At 47.1% G+C, this 13,953-nt stretch overlaps 1 protein-coding gene and 1 long non-coding RNA gene across 4 annotated transcripts in view; one reads left to right on the top strand and one right to left on the bottom strand.

The window, feature by feature from the left end:
- LOC139047678 (uncharacterized) overlaps nt 1-13,953 on the bottom strand; it is a 347,910-nt gene that overhangs the window by 313,751 nt on the left and 20,206 nt on the right. The window lies entirely within an intron of this gene.
- LOC139047679 (uncharacterized) overlaps nt 1-13,953 on the top strand; it is a 149,136-nt gene that overhangs the window by 15,684 nt on the left and 119,499 nt on the right. Inside the window, exon 2 of the long non-coding RNA XR_011507322.1 lies at nt 11,014-11,138. This is a non-coding gene — a long non-coding RNA (uncharacterized lncRNA). The remainder of the gene's footprint in view (nt 1-11,013; nt 11,139-13,953) is intronic.

A 13,953-nucleotide genomic window follows, 5' to 3' on the forward strand; every position in this document is an offset into this window, starting at 1 on the left:
GTCCACTCATCTTTGACGCTGTATGTGCACGTGCTGAGGCTCTCTTAGCATTATCAGGTTGTTTTAATACTCCGGTAGTAGAATTTCACTCGCTTGTGGAGCAGTGCTCGCGTGCTCCTCCGAACCTTGCGCGTGTTGGGAGTCTTGCGCGTGTTGGAAGGTTGGGAGTCTCTTCGCTTCTCGGTGATTCTCAATGCGTTGAATGCTTTTTTTGTGTAGGTGTGTCGAAAAGTACCATGTGCCCTCTAGAAAGATCAACTACTTTTTGTTCTGGGGACAAACGTGCACCATTTATTTTTACCCATGTGGATATTATTCACAGAATGGCAGATTTTGGTGCACGCTTTCTTCTTTTTCTTTTTTTTTTTAGAGCGCAGCTTTTAGGCACCCGTTCCTGCGGCCGACGTCGGCGTAACCTGGCGAACGAGCACAGCGTTGGACGAAAGAATGAACGCGGAGCGCAGAGGGAGATGAAAGACGCGAGCAAAGCGGAGAAGGATGGTGCAGCGGTGCCGCAAGGCGGCAAGCAGAGGAGGGGGAGAGTATGGCGAAAACGCAAAAAAAAAAAAACGTAGTGCTGCGAAGATGCCTAGGAGTTGGCGCCAGAGCAGCGCGCTTCTTCTGGGAGGTTTGTCTGCGGCGGCTCCTATGAATCGCGCTCACGCGTGACCTACGCGCTGCCTCTAGCGATCTCCAGATTAGCGAGGCAGTCGCGCCACAGTTTGTTCGGCTTGCAACGTGCCGCATGAGACAGATTATCCATGCCAGCCAATATATCGCGAAATGAAAACACGTATAGAGCTGTGCTCAAATGCCGCATTAGGGAGCATCGTAATCGTTGGCGTATTTTTTTTTTCAAGACAACAAAAGCAGTAACTCCGTAAGGAACAAAGTTTGAGCATCGGTGATGTCCCTGTGTAATGTAAAGCTCAGCGCAGGCTTCAAATCGTTCTCATGGGCAGGCCAAGACAGATAAGGAAATAAGATTGCGCAGAGAGAGAGAGAGAGAGAGAGAGAGAGAGAGAGAGGCAAAGATATGGAGACAAGATTTGCGAAATTTTACTGATTAGGGGCAATGAGTATAGTCCTAATTTATTTACTAAACGTAGGCTTTATCGCCTTGTGGCTGGCGCAGCACAAGCTAGGTTGCCTTTGTACCAATGAACCCGATTCGTCAATTTCAACTGCAGGTAGGTGAATTCAAAGGCCGAGAGAAGCGCGGTGACTTGCAGCGTGACTTTCAACGCATCAGTCATTCTGGGCGTTTCTCTTAAGCAGACGGCTCTTTTCCAACTGAAAGTCACTCAACGAAGTGTCGTCGTAGTACTGTCGTTGTAGTGCCATTGTTGTTGCCATGCCGCTAACTATTGACAGCTTGGTGCAGCAAACGACATGAGCATGACAATTTTGTTTTATTTTTGCTTTCGTCGATGGTGTAAGACCTGACTGCGGAATTAAATAAGCTGGCGGCTGACAGGAAAGCCTAGCCAGAAGAACTATCGTGTAGGCAAAGACTCTCTACTCACCGATTAATCCAAAGAATTTGGATTCGGTCATCAATAACTCAAACCTCAATGACTTACTGAATTTGATGGACACCAAATATCGTACCACCCTCTCGGTGAACACCGTGAACACATCTAATACATCTCAATTTAACTTTATCGACTGTGTAACAGTCGGTCGGAGAATTAGATAAGGTGCCTGCTGACGGGAATATCCAGGAAGAAGCACGATCACTTTAGTATTGTCACGTGGTAGTGACGGTTAAGAAGACAGTAAAACTGTGATTAACGAAACGAGCGTTTTCTTGGGCGAGCTTGTGCCCTCAGAAACAGGCTACACTCAAAGAACAACGGTAGCGGCGAACACAATCGGCGGTCGTCGAAATCTGATCAGCGGGTCAAGCGTGTCGGCTTTTATAGATCAGTCGTTGAATGTTCCAGAGTAATCGATGGGACCCGCATGTCTTCCACAAAGTTCTACGCCATTCGCGTCGCGCATACATGCAATCAGATTACACAAGGTTCGGCAACAACAGACAGTGGATAGAAGCATCGACAACATTTTAGACACTTCCGATACATGCAAGCGCCTCCTGCGCTGTGCGATAACATTTGTTAGGCGGTGAAACGTGTCGTCCGATAAAGACAAGTACACGTGCCAGTATCGTCTCCCAGCTCAGCGCACTAAACTAATAACCTTCAAGTCCGCCATCAATAAACCGAGCCTGGATGATTCTTTTTTGACTGACGCAGACTCAGTACTTCATCACATTCACGGTGAACGCCGTGGTCACAGAAGATAGTTTTGTTTCTTACAAAGCGCACTGCATTGTTATATTACGTGGCGGCGATGAGATCTGCCAAGTTACGACAGCCAGCCAATCTGCCAAGTTACGACAGCCAAGAACTTGTTTCGTTTAAAACGGGACAAAGGAAAGGTAAATGTAAAATTGAGCAAAATAACTCGTGAAATAAGAGCTGCCAAAACATTATTTAAGCTCAAGAATGAGAGAAAGTGAACAGACAGCCGCAATTTCGCCTGAAAGGCTAAGCATTCATAACAATACAAGCATTGGACAACTACAGTAAGTAAGGTTCGTAACTTTATCGGCCCTATAAATTTCAGTAAACATTCGCTTACTTATTAAATTACAGGCATGGTGTCACTCGCACACAGGCAAACATTAACGGATCTAGCTCATTCAATGACCATGACCCCTAGCTGTCCCCTAGAGCGTCGGACGCGGGGAGCGAACACTTCGGGCTGCTTTCTGCTTCACCCCATCTGCGAGACTTGGCATTACTCGACGTCAAACACCAGGCGCGCGAAACGACAGCGCGCATGAAGCCACCAGCCATGTCGGCGCTTCCTTAAGCTTTGCATTCGCCGCGGATTGCCTCCAAGATATGGAGCGAGGACCGCAGATGCAGCCAGCCGCAAGCACAGCCTGCGCAGCAACGGCCGGGCTAGAAGAGGAGACGCGCGCTCTGCATCTCTAGCTCGCGCTTGGTCACGTCGCCTCCAACATTGGGCATACGGGAACATCGCGCACATCAAGCCACTGTCCATGCTCGGTTCGCCCTCGCAAGCTTTATCTCTCACCTACAGCTCACGGCACGCGGGGCGCTCCAGCGCCATCTAATCGCTCTTGAGCTTGGACGGCGAAACTTTGCCTGCATTCTCCATATCATTGCTATCGCACTATAAAGACATTATACTCTTTATACCTGCATACTTCATACAGCTTTGGTTCTGCCTCTTGTCGAGGAGCCATTCAAAGCTACTTGCCTCACTTTTGTTCAATTAGACAGTTATAGTGCTTAATGTTACAGTGTGCGAGCTAGACAGTTATAGTGCGGCCAGTAGTACTTCCTTCCTATTCCTTACATATAGTTCATTAAAAACACCTGGTCCTCCTTTCATACCACACTATTGGAAAGCGAAGTATATACATGCTCCTATCCTGATCGTACGTGATCTATCTTCTCATCGCCAGTTTCGCCCACTATGGTTTTTCGTGATCGCAGCCTCAAATCCGTCATTAGCGCAGATCCATCATTAGTACGCGAATGAAACCTTGTACAGCGGCAGTGTCCGCATTTCCGAGTAGCTAATTATAGAAAGCGCAGTGCGTGCGTCGGCCTACTCGTCTCTAAACAACACGCAGAGAGAAGTATTCGACACTGACAAACAGGCACAGACACAACAGATGTACACGCGGTAGACATCAGTGCACACGTACACGCCACGCACTGCTCTTCCAGTCACCGCTGCCAGCAGTTATGTCGCACTGCTCCCGCCCCGTATAATGAAGCCGCCGTCGTGGCATTTCGGTACTCCCGTGTCGCGTGGTCATCCAAACGTGCAGAGTGCATCATCGAAGCGGAAACGGGGAGGACCTCTTCCTTTCGTTTCGACGTTCGGTTCGTGTTCAACGGCGCGCCTTCCGTTTACGCGGCCCGCATTAATTAGTGACCCTGTCAGCATGCAAATGCCGGGGCCGAAACCAAGAAGTTTTTTTTTTTTATCGGAGATGAAAGTTTGCCGCGAGTGCGAGACACAATGATGCCAGAAATACAGCGCATGCTTCGTACCACATGATTTATTTCTTTTTCCTTTTCTTTTTGCGCACTCCTTGTGAGCTCTGTAAAGCAACCTGTCCTTTTCGCTACTGAAATAGAAACAAATACGCAATCTATAGTTTTATCCGGCACCGTAAGATGCTCGCAGAAACCAGATGACGTTTCCGTAGTTGCTCGATCTTCATGTGCACGGTCTTTTTTTTTTTCTTTTTTGAAGCGTGACGACAAAGGCAGGATGGTAGAATACGTAAATGTTGTTGAAACGCTTTTCCTCGAATTACATATTCTTCCCCCCTCCCCTTCCATTTGTCATAACACCTTAAGAAAATCTTCAACACTCCCGTAGAAAACCTTTGAACGAACCCGCCACAAAGTCTGTTTTAAACACTGACGCTCGAGTGCTCGCAAGGTTTCATGTCGGTCCGCAAAGGATCACTGCATAACTGAGTTGAACAACCCGAACAAATATCCAACACATTTTCTCACAAGGGTGCGCAGCGGTAGCTCAGTAGCTATGGCGTTGCCTGGCCGAGTCGCAGGTTTCATTCCCGGCAGAGGAGGCTGCGTTTTGGTGGGGACGAAATGCAAGAACGCTCGTGTACTGAAATTTATTGTGCAATTTAAAAAACCCCAGGTGCTTAAACTTAACTTGGCGCTCTCCAATATAATTCCCCTCATAACCCCATTGTGCTGCTTCTGGACGTTAAACCAAATAGTTTTTCTCTCTTTCTTAGAAGAACAACCTAGCAGCAGGGATGAGTACCGAGCTGCGATGCCCAGCAGCTTCTCGGAAACGACAGAAAGAAATGAACAGGCGTTATTTCTCAACGGCTCACTGTGTATCATTCGCGAACGTTGTTGAATGAAGATACATAGCTTTTATCGCAGCAAAGAGAAGAAAAAAGGACAGGCACGGATTCGTCAGTGCCTCTAACGCCAGCCGTCCTTGTTTGATACGCGCCATCCGCCCGCGGGGAATCAACGACACCTTACGTGGGTGAACCTTTTATGTGATGAAGTTATCCCAGGAAATCTTTTGTGCACTTGTGTGCACTTGTGTGCACTCATTTTGTTGGAGGTAGAGAGTGCAATAGACACCCACCCGTATAGTGAACCTTAACCAAACTACAAGTAGGGAACACGATCACTGAGTCGGCGCCGTAGACGAGCGTGTACCCACGTAAAAGCGTGCAGAGAGACATTACACTAACTATACAATTTAAACCAGGGCTCTGATTTAGCTGCAGTGGCCCTTCCGGTAACTTATTAAGGCCTGTTCACTAAACCTGTTCTTAATGAAGCACCTATACATTTAAGAAAGGGAAAAGCATGTGTGCATGCTTAGTTACCTTAGGAACTTGCGATTTGCTGATGATATTGCCTTGCTTAGTAACTCAGGGGACCGACTGCAATGCATGCTCATTGACCTGGAGAGGCAAAGCCGAAGGGTGGGTCTAAAGATTAATCTGCAGAAAACTAAAGTAATGTTTAACAGTCTCGGAAGAGAACAGCAGTTTACGATAGGTAGTGAGGCACTGGAAGTGGTAAGGGAATACGTCTACTTAGGACAGGTAGTGACTGCGGATCCGGATCATGAGACTGAAATAATCAGAAGAATAAGAATGGGCTGGGGTGCGTTTGGCAGGCATTCTCAGATCATGAACAGCAGGTTGCCATTATCCCTCAAGAGAAAAGTTTATAACAGCTGTGTCTTACCAGTACTCACGTACGGGGCAGAAACCTGGAGGCTTACGAAAAGGGTTCTACTTAAATTGAGGACAATGCAACGACCTATGGAAAGAAGAATGGTAGGTGTAACGTTAAGGGATAAGAAAAGAGCAGATTGGCTGAGGGAACAAACGCGGGTTAATGACATCTTAGTTGAAATCAAGAAAAAGAAATGGGCATGGGCAGGACACGTAATGAGGAGGGCAGATAACCGATGGTCAATAAGAGTTACGGAATGGATTCCAAGGGAAGGGAAGCGTAGCAGGGGGCGGCAGAAAGTTAGGTGGGCGGATGAGATTAAGAAGTTCGCAGGGGCAACATGGCCACAATTAGTACATGACCGGGGTAGTTGGAGAAGTATGGGAGAGGCCTTTGCCCTGCAGTGGGCGTAACTAGGCTGCTGCTGATGATGATGATGTGTGCATAGTTGTATTTGCATCCTCTTGACATCAGGCTGGGCAGAACTTTCACTTTTTGGAAACATGCGCGTAAACGCATTCACCGCGTCGTCCTTTCTTCACTGTCATCTCTGCATTCCCCTCTCTCCTTCCCCCAGCGTACGGTACCCAACCAGACGCTTTTCTGGTTAACATCCCTGCCTTTCCCTTTCTTTCTTCCTTCGCCTCCGTGTTGTGACACCGGCCCCTCACACGGACAGAAACATACGCACGCACGCACACAAGCACACACACACACACACACACACACACACACACACACACACACACACACACACACACACGCACACACACACACACACACGCACACACACACACACACACAAACACACACACACACACACACGCACGCACGCACGCACGCACGCACGCACATTCCCAAATGTAAAAATAATCCAGACCCCTAACTGCACCGGTTTGCTCACTGATATGCCAGCAGTATACCTGCGCATGAGTAACATCTGAAGTTCCAACAGCTAACCCAAACAATTTCGCTGAGGAAGAAATGAAAAGTTTGGACTTGCGATACGCTACTTTTGCATACGGGGTTACACGTATACGTGTACCCACGAGTACATATTTCAGCGAGCCAGCAGCAGTGGCGTGGAACTACTACGGGTAGGAGAACTTATAAGAAGGATGAACCATGACGCAATATATATTATAAGGCGGGCTGATGAATGTCGCGAACTCGGAGAACACTGTTAACTCGTCCAACTTTATTTGCACATTTAAGCAAAACACACTCGGCAGTGAAGATAGCCGTGAGCGAAGTCGGCTCTTGTTGTGGTCGATTGACGGAGCTCACAATGAGCGTGCAATATAAAATTCTGTGTCAACCAGGGTTGAGAGACCTAAAGTGGGAGAACTTAATTATCCCGTCTTTTACACAGCGCATTATAGCACAGTCAGCACATTATTCCAAAAGCGACCGCAAGAACCTCTACTTGAGATTAGCTTGGTATACAGAGGGCGCGTGTTGCTCAAGAGCGTAAACGCTGATAGCATAGAGAAGGCAGACGAAATAACATTCATTTCCCGAATAAAGACAAAGATTGAGGAAGGAAAAAAAAAACGTTGTAGCGATTCTTGCCCCTGAAGATCAATACATTCTGCGTAAAGAACGAGGCAGGATTTCTTTTGCTTTTTTACAGGGAAAGTTGTATATGACTAACCTTCCGTAGCTTTTACGGCGTCCGGCAACAGAAAAGATCATCATGTGAGCCGATCCTGGTGATAGAGCAGGAAGGGTCCAAGCACAATGGCACATATATCCCTGTGGGCTCGGGAACCTGTAATGCGCAACGTACTGGGAAGTGGTGTGCGAGTACGACAAGAAGCACCCACAGAAGCTATGGTGTACGTGGCTCTGAGCCAATGCACGGACGTGAACCGACTGTTCCTAACGAATGTGAAGGCAGACCACACATTTCACCATGCAAACAAAAACAGACAAAGCTCAGGCGTTTGGAAAATCACCACCTGCCTACGACAACCAAGACTTACCAAGCAGTACTGCATGAACTGCACGCGATTGCAGTTGAGGCATTGAACATTCGTTCACTGAATCTGCATGCGGAAGATCTCAATCACGATGCAATCCTGAACGAGATACTCGTCCTGTGTCATTTGAAAACGCGGTCAGGCTCGTTCGCCCAGCTCAATGGCTACACCGGAGTCGTGAGAGATCGCCGGGCGGAGTCGCGCTCTGCAGGTGTTGCTATATACGTAAACAGCTATATACGTAAACCATTCGGTCTTGGGATGAACAGAATCGTCACCGACTGCGCAGATGTTTGTGCTATACGAACTGAAGCAGGGATTATGATCCCGACGGTGTGCATCTCGCTCGCTACTTCCAAGCCCGAAATCAAGTGTATGACTTCGTATTTCCAGTAAGTTAGAAAGGATGACACCACGCCTGTGATCATCAACGGAGACTTCAATGAGGACATTTCTAAGCCAGAGAAGAAATGGTTAATGCAATATATGTTGGAAGAGTTTGGCCTACAATGTTACTCTAACTCCATCATACCTATCACGCATCACTTGACGTGCATTGATTTGATTCTAGCCAAGAACCTCTCTAGGGTGGCAGTCGGACCATTGAGTGTGCATGCCAGTGATCATAAAGGGATCGTGACTACTCTGACAAAATAAAGAGTCTCAATCCAACAGCAGCCACTGTCTTTACTAAATCATCCATTCAAACACATCAACTCCCATCATCAGACATTTCGAACAAATGACAACCATTCCACTGTGTGAAAATGGAATGGCAGCGAAAGCTGACGACAGTCAAAGCTCTCAAACGAAAAGCAAAGTGGTTTCGCTGCCATTCCATCTTCACAGAGTGGAATGATAGTCTTTCTCTTCATAGTAAGCAATATATTATACTCCGTCCCATACATGGCAAGCAACGCAGCGAATGCTAGAGATCTTCTTTTCTAGAGATCTTCTTCTTGCTAGAGTTCTTTTGCGGCTCGCATTCGCGGATAAAACAAAAATTACCATGTCCTACATGAAAAGAAGGTACATGTGTACCTCATGTATTTCAATGCGACAGTGCATCTACCTGTATGTCGCAAAATGCAAAGTACTATTTTAACAAGGATGGTGTCGCAGATCGAACCTATCTACCACCGAATGAGTGCAGTGACACGTTTCTGCGACTAGCGGCCACAGCTAACCGCCTAATAAGAATTGAATACTCCGGTTTTGCGTGCCAGAACCGCGATCTTATTATCTGGAACGCCATACCGGGAAACTCCATATTAATTTTCACCACCTGTAATTCTTTGCACCATGCACCCAAACGCACGGTACACGAACGTTTTTGCATTCCGCTCCCATGGGAAGGCGGCCACCACCGCCGGTATTGAACCCGCGACCTCAGCAGTGCAAAGCCATAGCCATTGCATGGGCTACCGCGGCGGTTAACTGCTGGCGGTCGCGATCCTACCAGAAGCACAAATGTACACAAATAACACCTAATTGTACATAACTTCACAGGAATAAGTTGTTGTGGTAATATACGAAGTATGGTCATTACAGAGGAGCTGCTAGCCTCTATTTGGTAACGATTTGTCGTGGCGCGTCCTCAGGAGAAAAAAAAAAAGAAAATACCTTCAGCGATATCTAAAAAAAAAAATCTTCAGCGATTGTAGCGAAAAGGGCATGCATTCTTTGGCATCACGCATAGAACATAAAGCACAGCATACGTTTTCAATAAAGCGAAAGTACAAAACAGGCATCCAAACCACATCATTGACGATAAGGCGCTCCTGATAACAATGCGAAGAACGTAGCGCTCGCCGCACACGTTTCGTTTTAAAGATTACTGCAGCGCATGCTGCCGCGATTGCGACGTGGGGAGTAACGTCAATAGCCTTTCGTGTTTAAAAGAACCAGCCTGGCAACTGACTTCATTGATGCTGCAGCACCGCTATGGGTATGGCAACGCATAGTTCGGACTCCAGAGGAGCGGCGTGAATACGAGGAGCGGCAAATGGAAAAGCAACGGCAATACGACCAGTGGTGGTGGGCTGCCAAAATTACCATTACTTCCATTACTCAAAGGCAATAAAGCATTGGATGGCCCCTCAGCAGTACTTGCGTAGCTCCCGCAGCGTGTATGTACTAGTATTGTGAAAAAACAACGTACGTCGCACTCTTTCAAACTGTACCTTCGACGTAAGCGCGATTGCTGCACTGTGTGTGTGTGCGTGTGTCCGTGTGTGTCCGTGTGTGTGTGTGTCCGTGTGTGTGTGTTTGTGTGTGTGTTTGTGTGTGTGTGTGCGTGCGCGTGCGTGTGCGTGCGTGCGCAGTTTGAAAGAAAGAGCGCGACGTACGTTGTTTTTGCACAATACTAGTATACACGCTGATGGAGCTACGCAAATACTGCTGAGGGGGCATCGAATGCTACATATATATCTGCAAACTTTGTCGATAGCCCAAACGACGATGCCCGCAGCCGCTGGCCAAACGTTGCAAAATTCGTGTCTTATGCGCTGATCCCCTCGAAGCGATTTGTCAAAAGCCAGCTTAGGTTCTCGCAGCCTGTGTAAACAATCTGCATTATATATCGTGCAAGCAGCGGCTGGTCCCACGAGGCGAAACACCCCGCTTTCTCGACGAGAATGGTGCAGCGAGAGCGCATAACAAATGCAAGCGGATGTCTATACAGAGCTCATCAGCGCGGGCCGCTTTCACGTAGTCATTGGGCACGCATTCAGCGACTGGTGGCGATCTGTGTAGCGTGCGGCTAGATTTAGCAGAAAGCATTGGACGTGCCTCGCAAACTTTAGCTATCTGTGTAGGCTTTACTCGAACTCGACGTCGCGTACGTATCGGATTATACATGCACATGGAACAACTCTCGTATTTTACCGTTCAGTTCAGCCTCTCATAATTACACGGTAAAACTTGGACTAGGAAGAATACACATAAAAAGGGCCCGACGTACGAGAAATGAAGTTGACGAGAGCAGTTACGGCTTTTCGGTATGAATGGTGATAACTTTCAAGCACTGTTCATTGAAAACGAGACAGGGCATATATATATATATATATATATATATATATATATATATATATATATATATATATATATATAAACTCAGCCCCATGGAACGCATGGTCTGCGCTGCTACTCGTCTGTTATCACCGATCCATCTGTTCTTATGATTGTGAGTTATTCTTATTTCTTCTTTTTATTTGCCATCTTGTACACTCATACAGATGGGAAGACTGCGAGAAAAAGCTGCTGTTTGGCAGCTTGACCATCACCTCCCTTCCCAGCTATATCACGGGGAAAACGCTGGTAAAGACTACGTGAGCCGTATGACCGACAACACAAAGCGTCCGTAAGTGCATGTCTAACTAATGTGTAACGGAGAAATAACGTGAGATCCACAACGTATAAGACCCCCCCCCCCCCCCCACCCAGCTCCCTCCCGAAGTTTAGGTGTCGTCAAGAGACACACTCTTCCTGCCCCTTTTCGCATTACCTCGGTTAACACGCTGTATAGTATCTGTGCACAGCTTGTCCCAGCAGATAAGCATTGAATGGAATGGAATGGAATCTGCGTATCAAAAATTAGAGTGGCGCGTGATGAATTGTTTATGTAGACAGTTTTCCTGTGACGTCATGGACGCAGCTTTTTACCGTACTAGTAGCCAAACATGGTAGCTGCGATGACGTCAGTGGACCATATTATTACGTTCTCCCCTTTCAATAAAGTTCATCACCACCACCAGCACGAAAATATTGTTTTGCTCTCTTACGGCGACCGTTTTTTTTTCACTGAATTCTCACTGTTAGTGCTTTGTTGCCAGGCTCCAGATAGTGAATCTGGCATGCTGTCATGCTGTCCTGATTGATCTTTACGCAGCTTCTCAACGTGCTAGTAGCGGAACATGGCGGCCGCGGTGACTTCAGTGCTAACCATTTATAGAAAAATGATCGCACCACGCCTCAGGAAAGGCCGAGAATATGTCCTTGTCAAATGAGCAGGTGGAAGCGGTGACGTACAGGGTCGTCGACTCAACGCCGGCTATGTTTAGCGATGCGCCACGAACACGTTCCACAGTATCGCTGCACTGCCATCTACGGGGAAAATGAGGGCACGCGGAAGGGGGCGCTGCCTGTCCGTTCACTTATCATCGACCAAACTAGCTGGAACGCGCCACCGCTGTGGGCTAAATGAATCAACAGACAACCGCCCAGCTCTCAACGGCGAGGGAGGTGGAGAGGCGCGTGTAGGCTTAGGTCAATTGGAAGAGCTCATCTTAAAGCAGCACGTACAGTCCATACATATGTATATTCCACGCGTACAGAACCGGGAAAGCAGTAAAATGAGCCTGATCGAAGTGGTAGCTGTAAATAAAATAAATACATTGCATTCATAACCAGTCGAATCCATAAACATAGAAATGAAAGCTTTTAAACATCATGACACAGGAATATCTAGGATAAAGGCTGTTTCTTTTTCTTTTCTTCCGATCTACGTTGCTTCATTTCTTTTCCTTTTTTCTTTTGAACATACAAAACGGCAGCGTTCACGCAGACAAAGGAAATAAATATATTTTGGGTCGTAACTGGCTCAGCCAATCAGCGACCAAATTCAGTACCAGCGTAACAATGTGGCCTTATAAATCGCAATTTGATTAATGGTTCCTGAGAACGACATCATAGATGCGGGCGAAACCACTCGAATGGGGAACTCGCCAGTCAGAACTTCGATCCAACGCCAGCGTACCGAAGGAAAGACTTTAATATAAACACAAAACTGTTCATACGTATATATTAAATATAGGCTGAGGGATAAATTGGTAGGAGGAAAATGAGCCGGACCCTGCAGGAGCCCGACGCGGCCAAATCAAGTTAGACATTTCCAAAGATTTCAAAAGCGAATGCTTCGTCACGAACTTGAGTTGCGCAGATGGAGTTTGTAACATGGTCTCTTCGCGTCGTTGCTCAGTTTTCGAGCGCCAAACTCACATTTCTCGAGCGAGCCTTTACAACTGTAGTGGCGCAATGCATTTGCGACACAGTGCACGAGCTTCCTGGAAGAGCAGAAGGCTACGCGAGAACAAGGTAACTCTGCGCTGTATTAGTCATAATTTGCGACTTGAATGCATGCCTGTTCCTTTGAGGGTCATGGAAAGTATGTACGTGCTGCCTTTCTCCGATGATAGGCTTCTTGCGCAAGAAAAGCTACGCAGGATTTGAGCGAGTTGATACGTACATAAATTTAAGAATGCGGTTTGTCAGGTTCCAGCTGTGTGTAAATTTCATTCTTTTTACATTATTACCATACATCTGTGTGAGGGACACTTTCATGGACTTGGCTAGTTGCCGGCTCGTATACTGCATCTCACAAGCCGTTTGCAGCACTGCCGAAGGTACGAGATGTCCGCGGGTAATATCCTTGCGTATCGAAATGCAGTTCCGGTTGTTAAGCGTCTCATTATCGGAGGGATTAGAGAGCTTCATTTTGTTGGGTACGTGATACGTTACACCGATACAGGAAATTTCAGTACCTTTGCGCATGAATGTCGTATACGCGCAAATTACTATGGCAGTGAGCAGACGACGAGGCGTGGATGAACACACATCGAGGAGCATTCAGTATTCCTATTGGCTAAAGGAGTCCTGTAGCTTCTACAGTGCTGCAAAGGCCTTTTGAGGTGAAGCACAAGTTCACATGCTGCGAGATGCCTGCGGTTAAAAGGATGTCCCACATCAGCCGCCATGACCGTGAGGGACGCTGGCAAACACTCCCAGAGTCAGGCCTTGCGCACACACTCACACTCATCAAATTCTGCGGTAGGACAGTCACCGCGGTGCAGCTTAATTGATCAGAGCACCGAACGTGTAGTGCCGAAGATATGGATTCAGCTCCCACCAGGCGTGGTGGCAAGTTGCCTTTTAGTCCACTTTCATTGCTCTTTTCGTTATTGCTTGTACATTTCAATAAAATATAACGGTTAGTTTGTCCTAAGCTTTATCTGGCCTCACTGTCTGTCTGCTTCACATTATTGCAAAGAAAGAAGAGACAGAGGGTCCCTCAGTTCCCATACTCTTCCCGCTTCTTGAGGAGCTTATAGCTAGGATATGATGCTTGCTCACCGTACGAGACATCGTCGAATGACATCAGCTTAAGATAAAAAAAAATA

The sequence above is a fragment of the Dermacentor albipictus genome, chromosome 7, assembly GCF_038994185.2.
Source record: "Dermacentor albipictus isolate Rhodes 1998 colony chromosome 7, USDA_Dalb.pri_finalv2, whole genome shotgun sequence".
Classification (NCBI taxonomy): Eukaryota; Metazoa; Arthropoda; class Arachnida; order Ixodida; family Ixodidae; genus Dermacentor; species Dermacentor albipictus.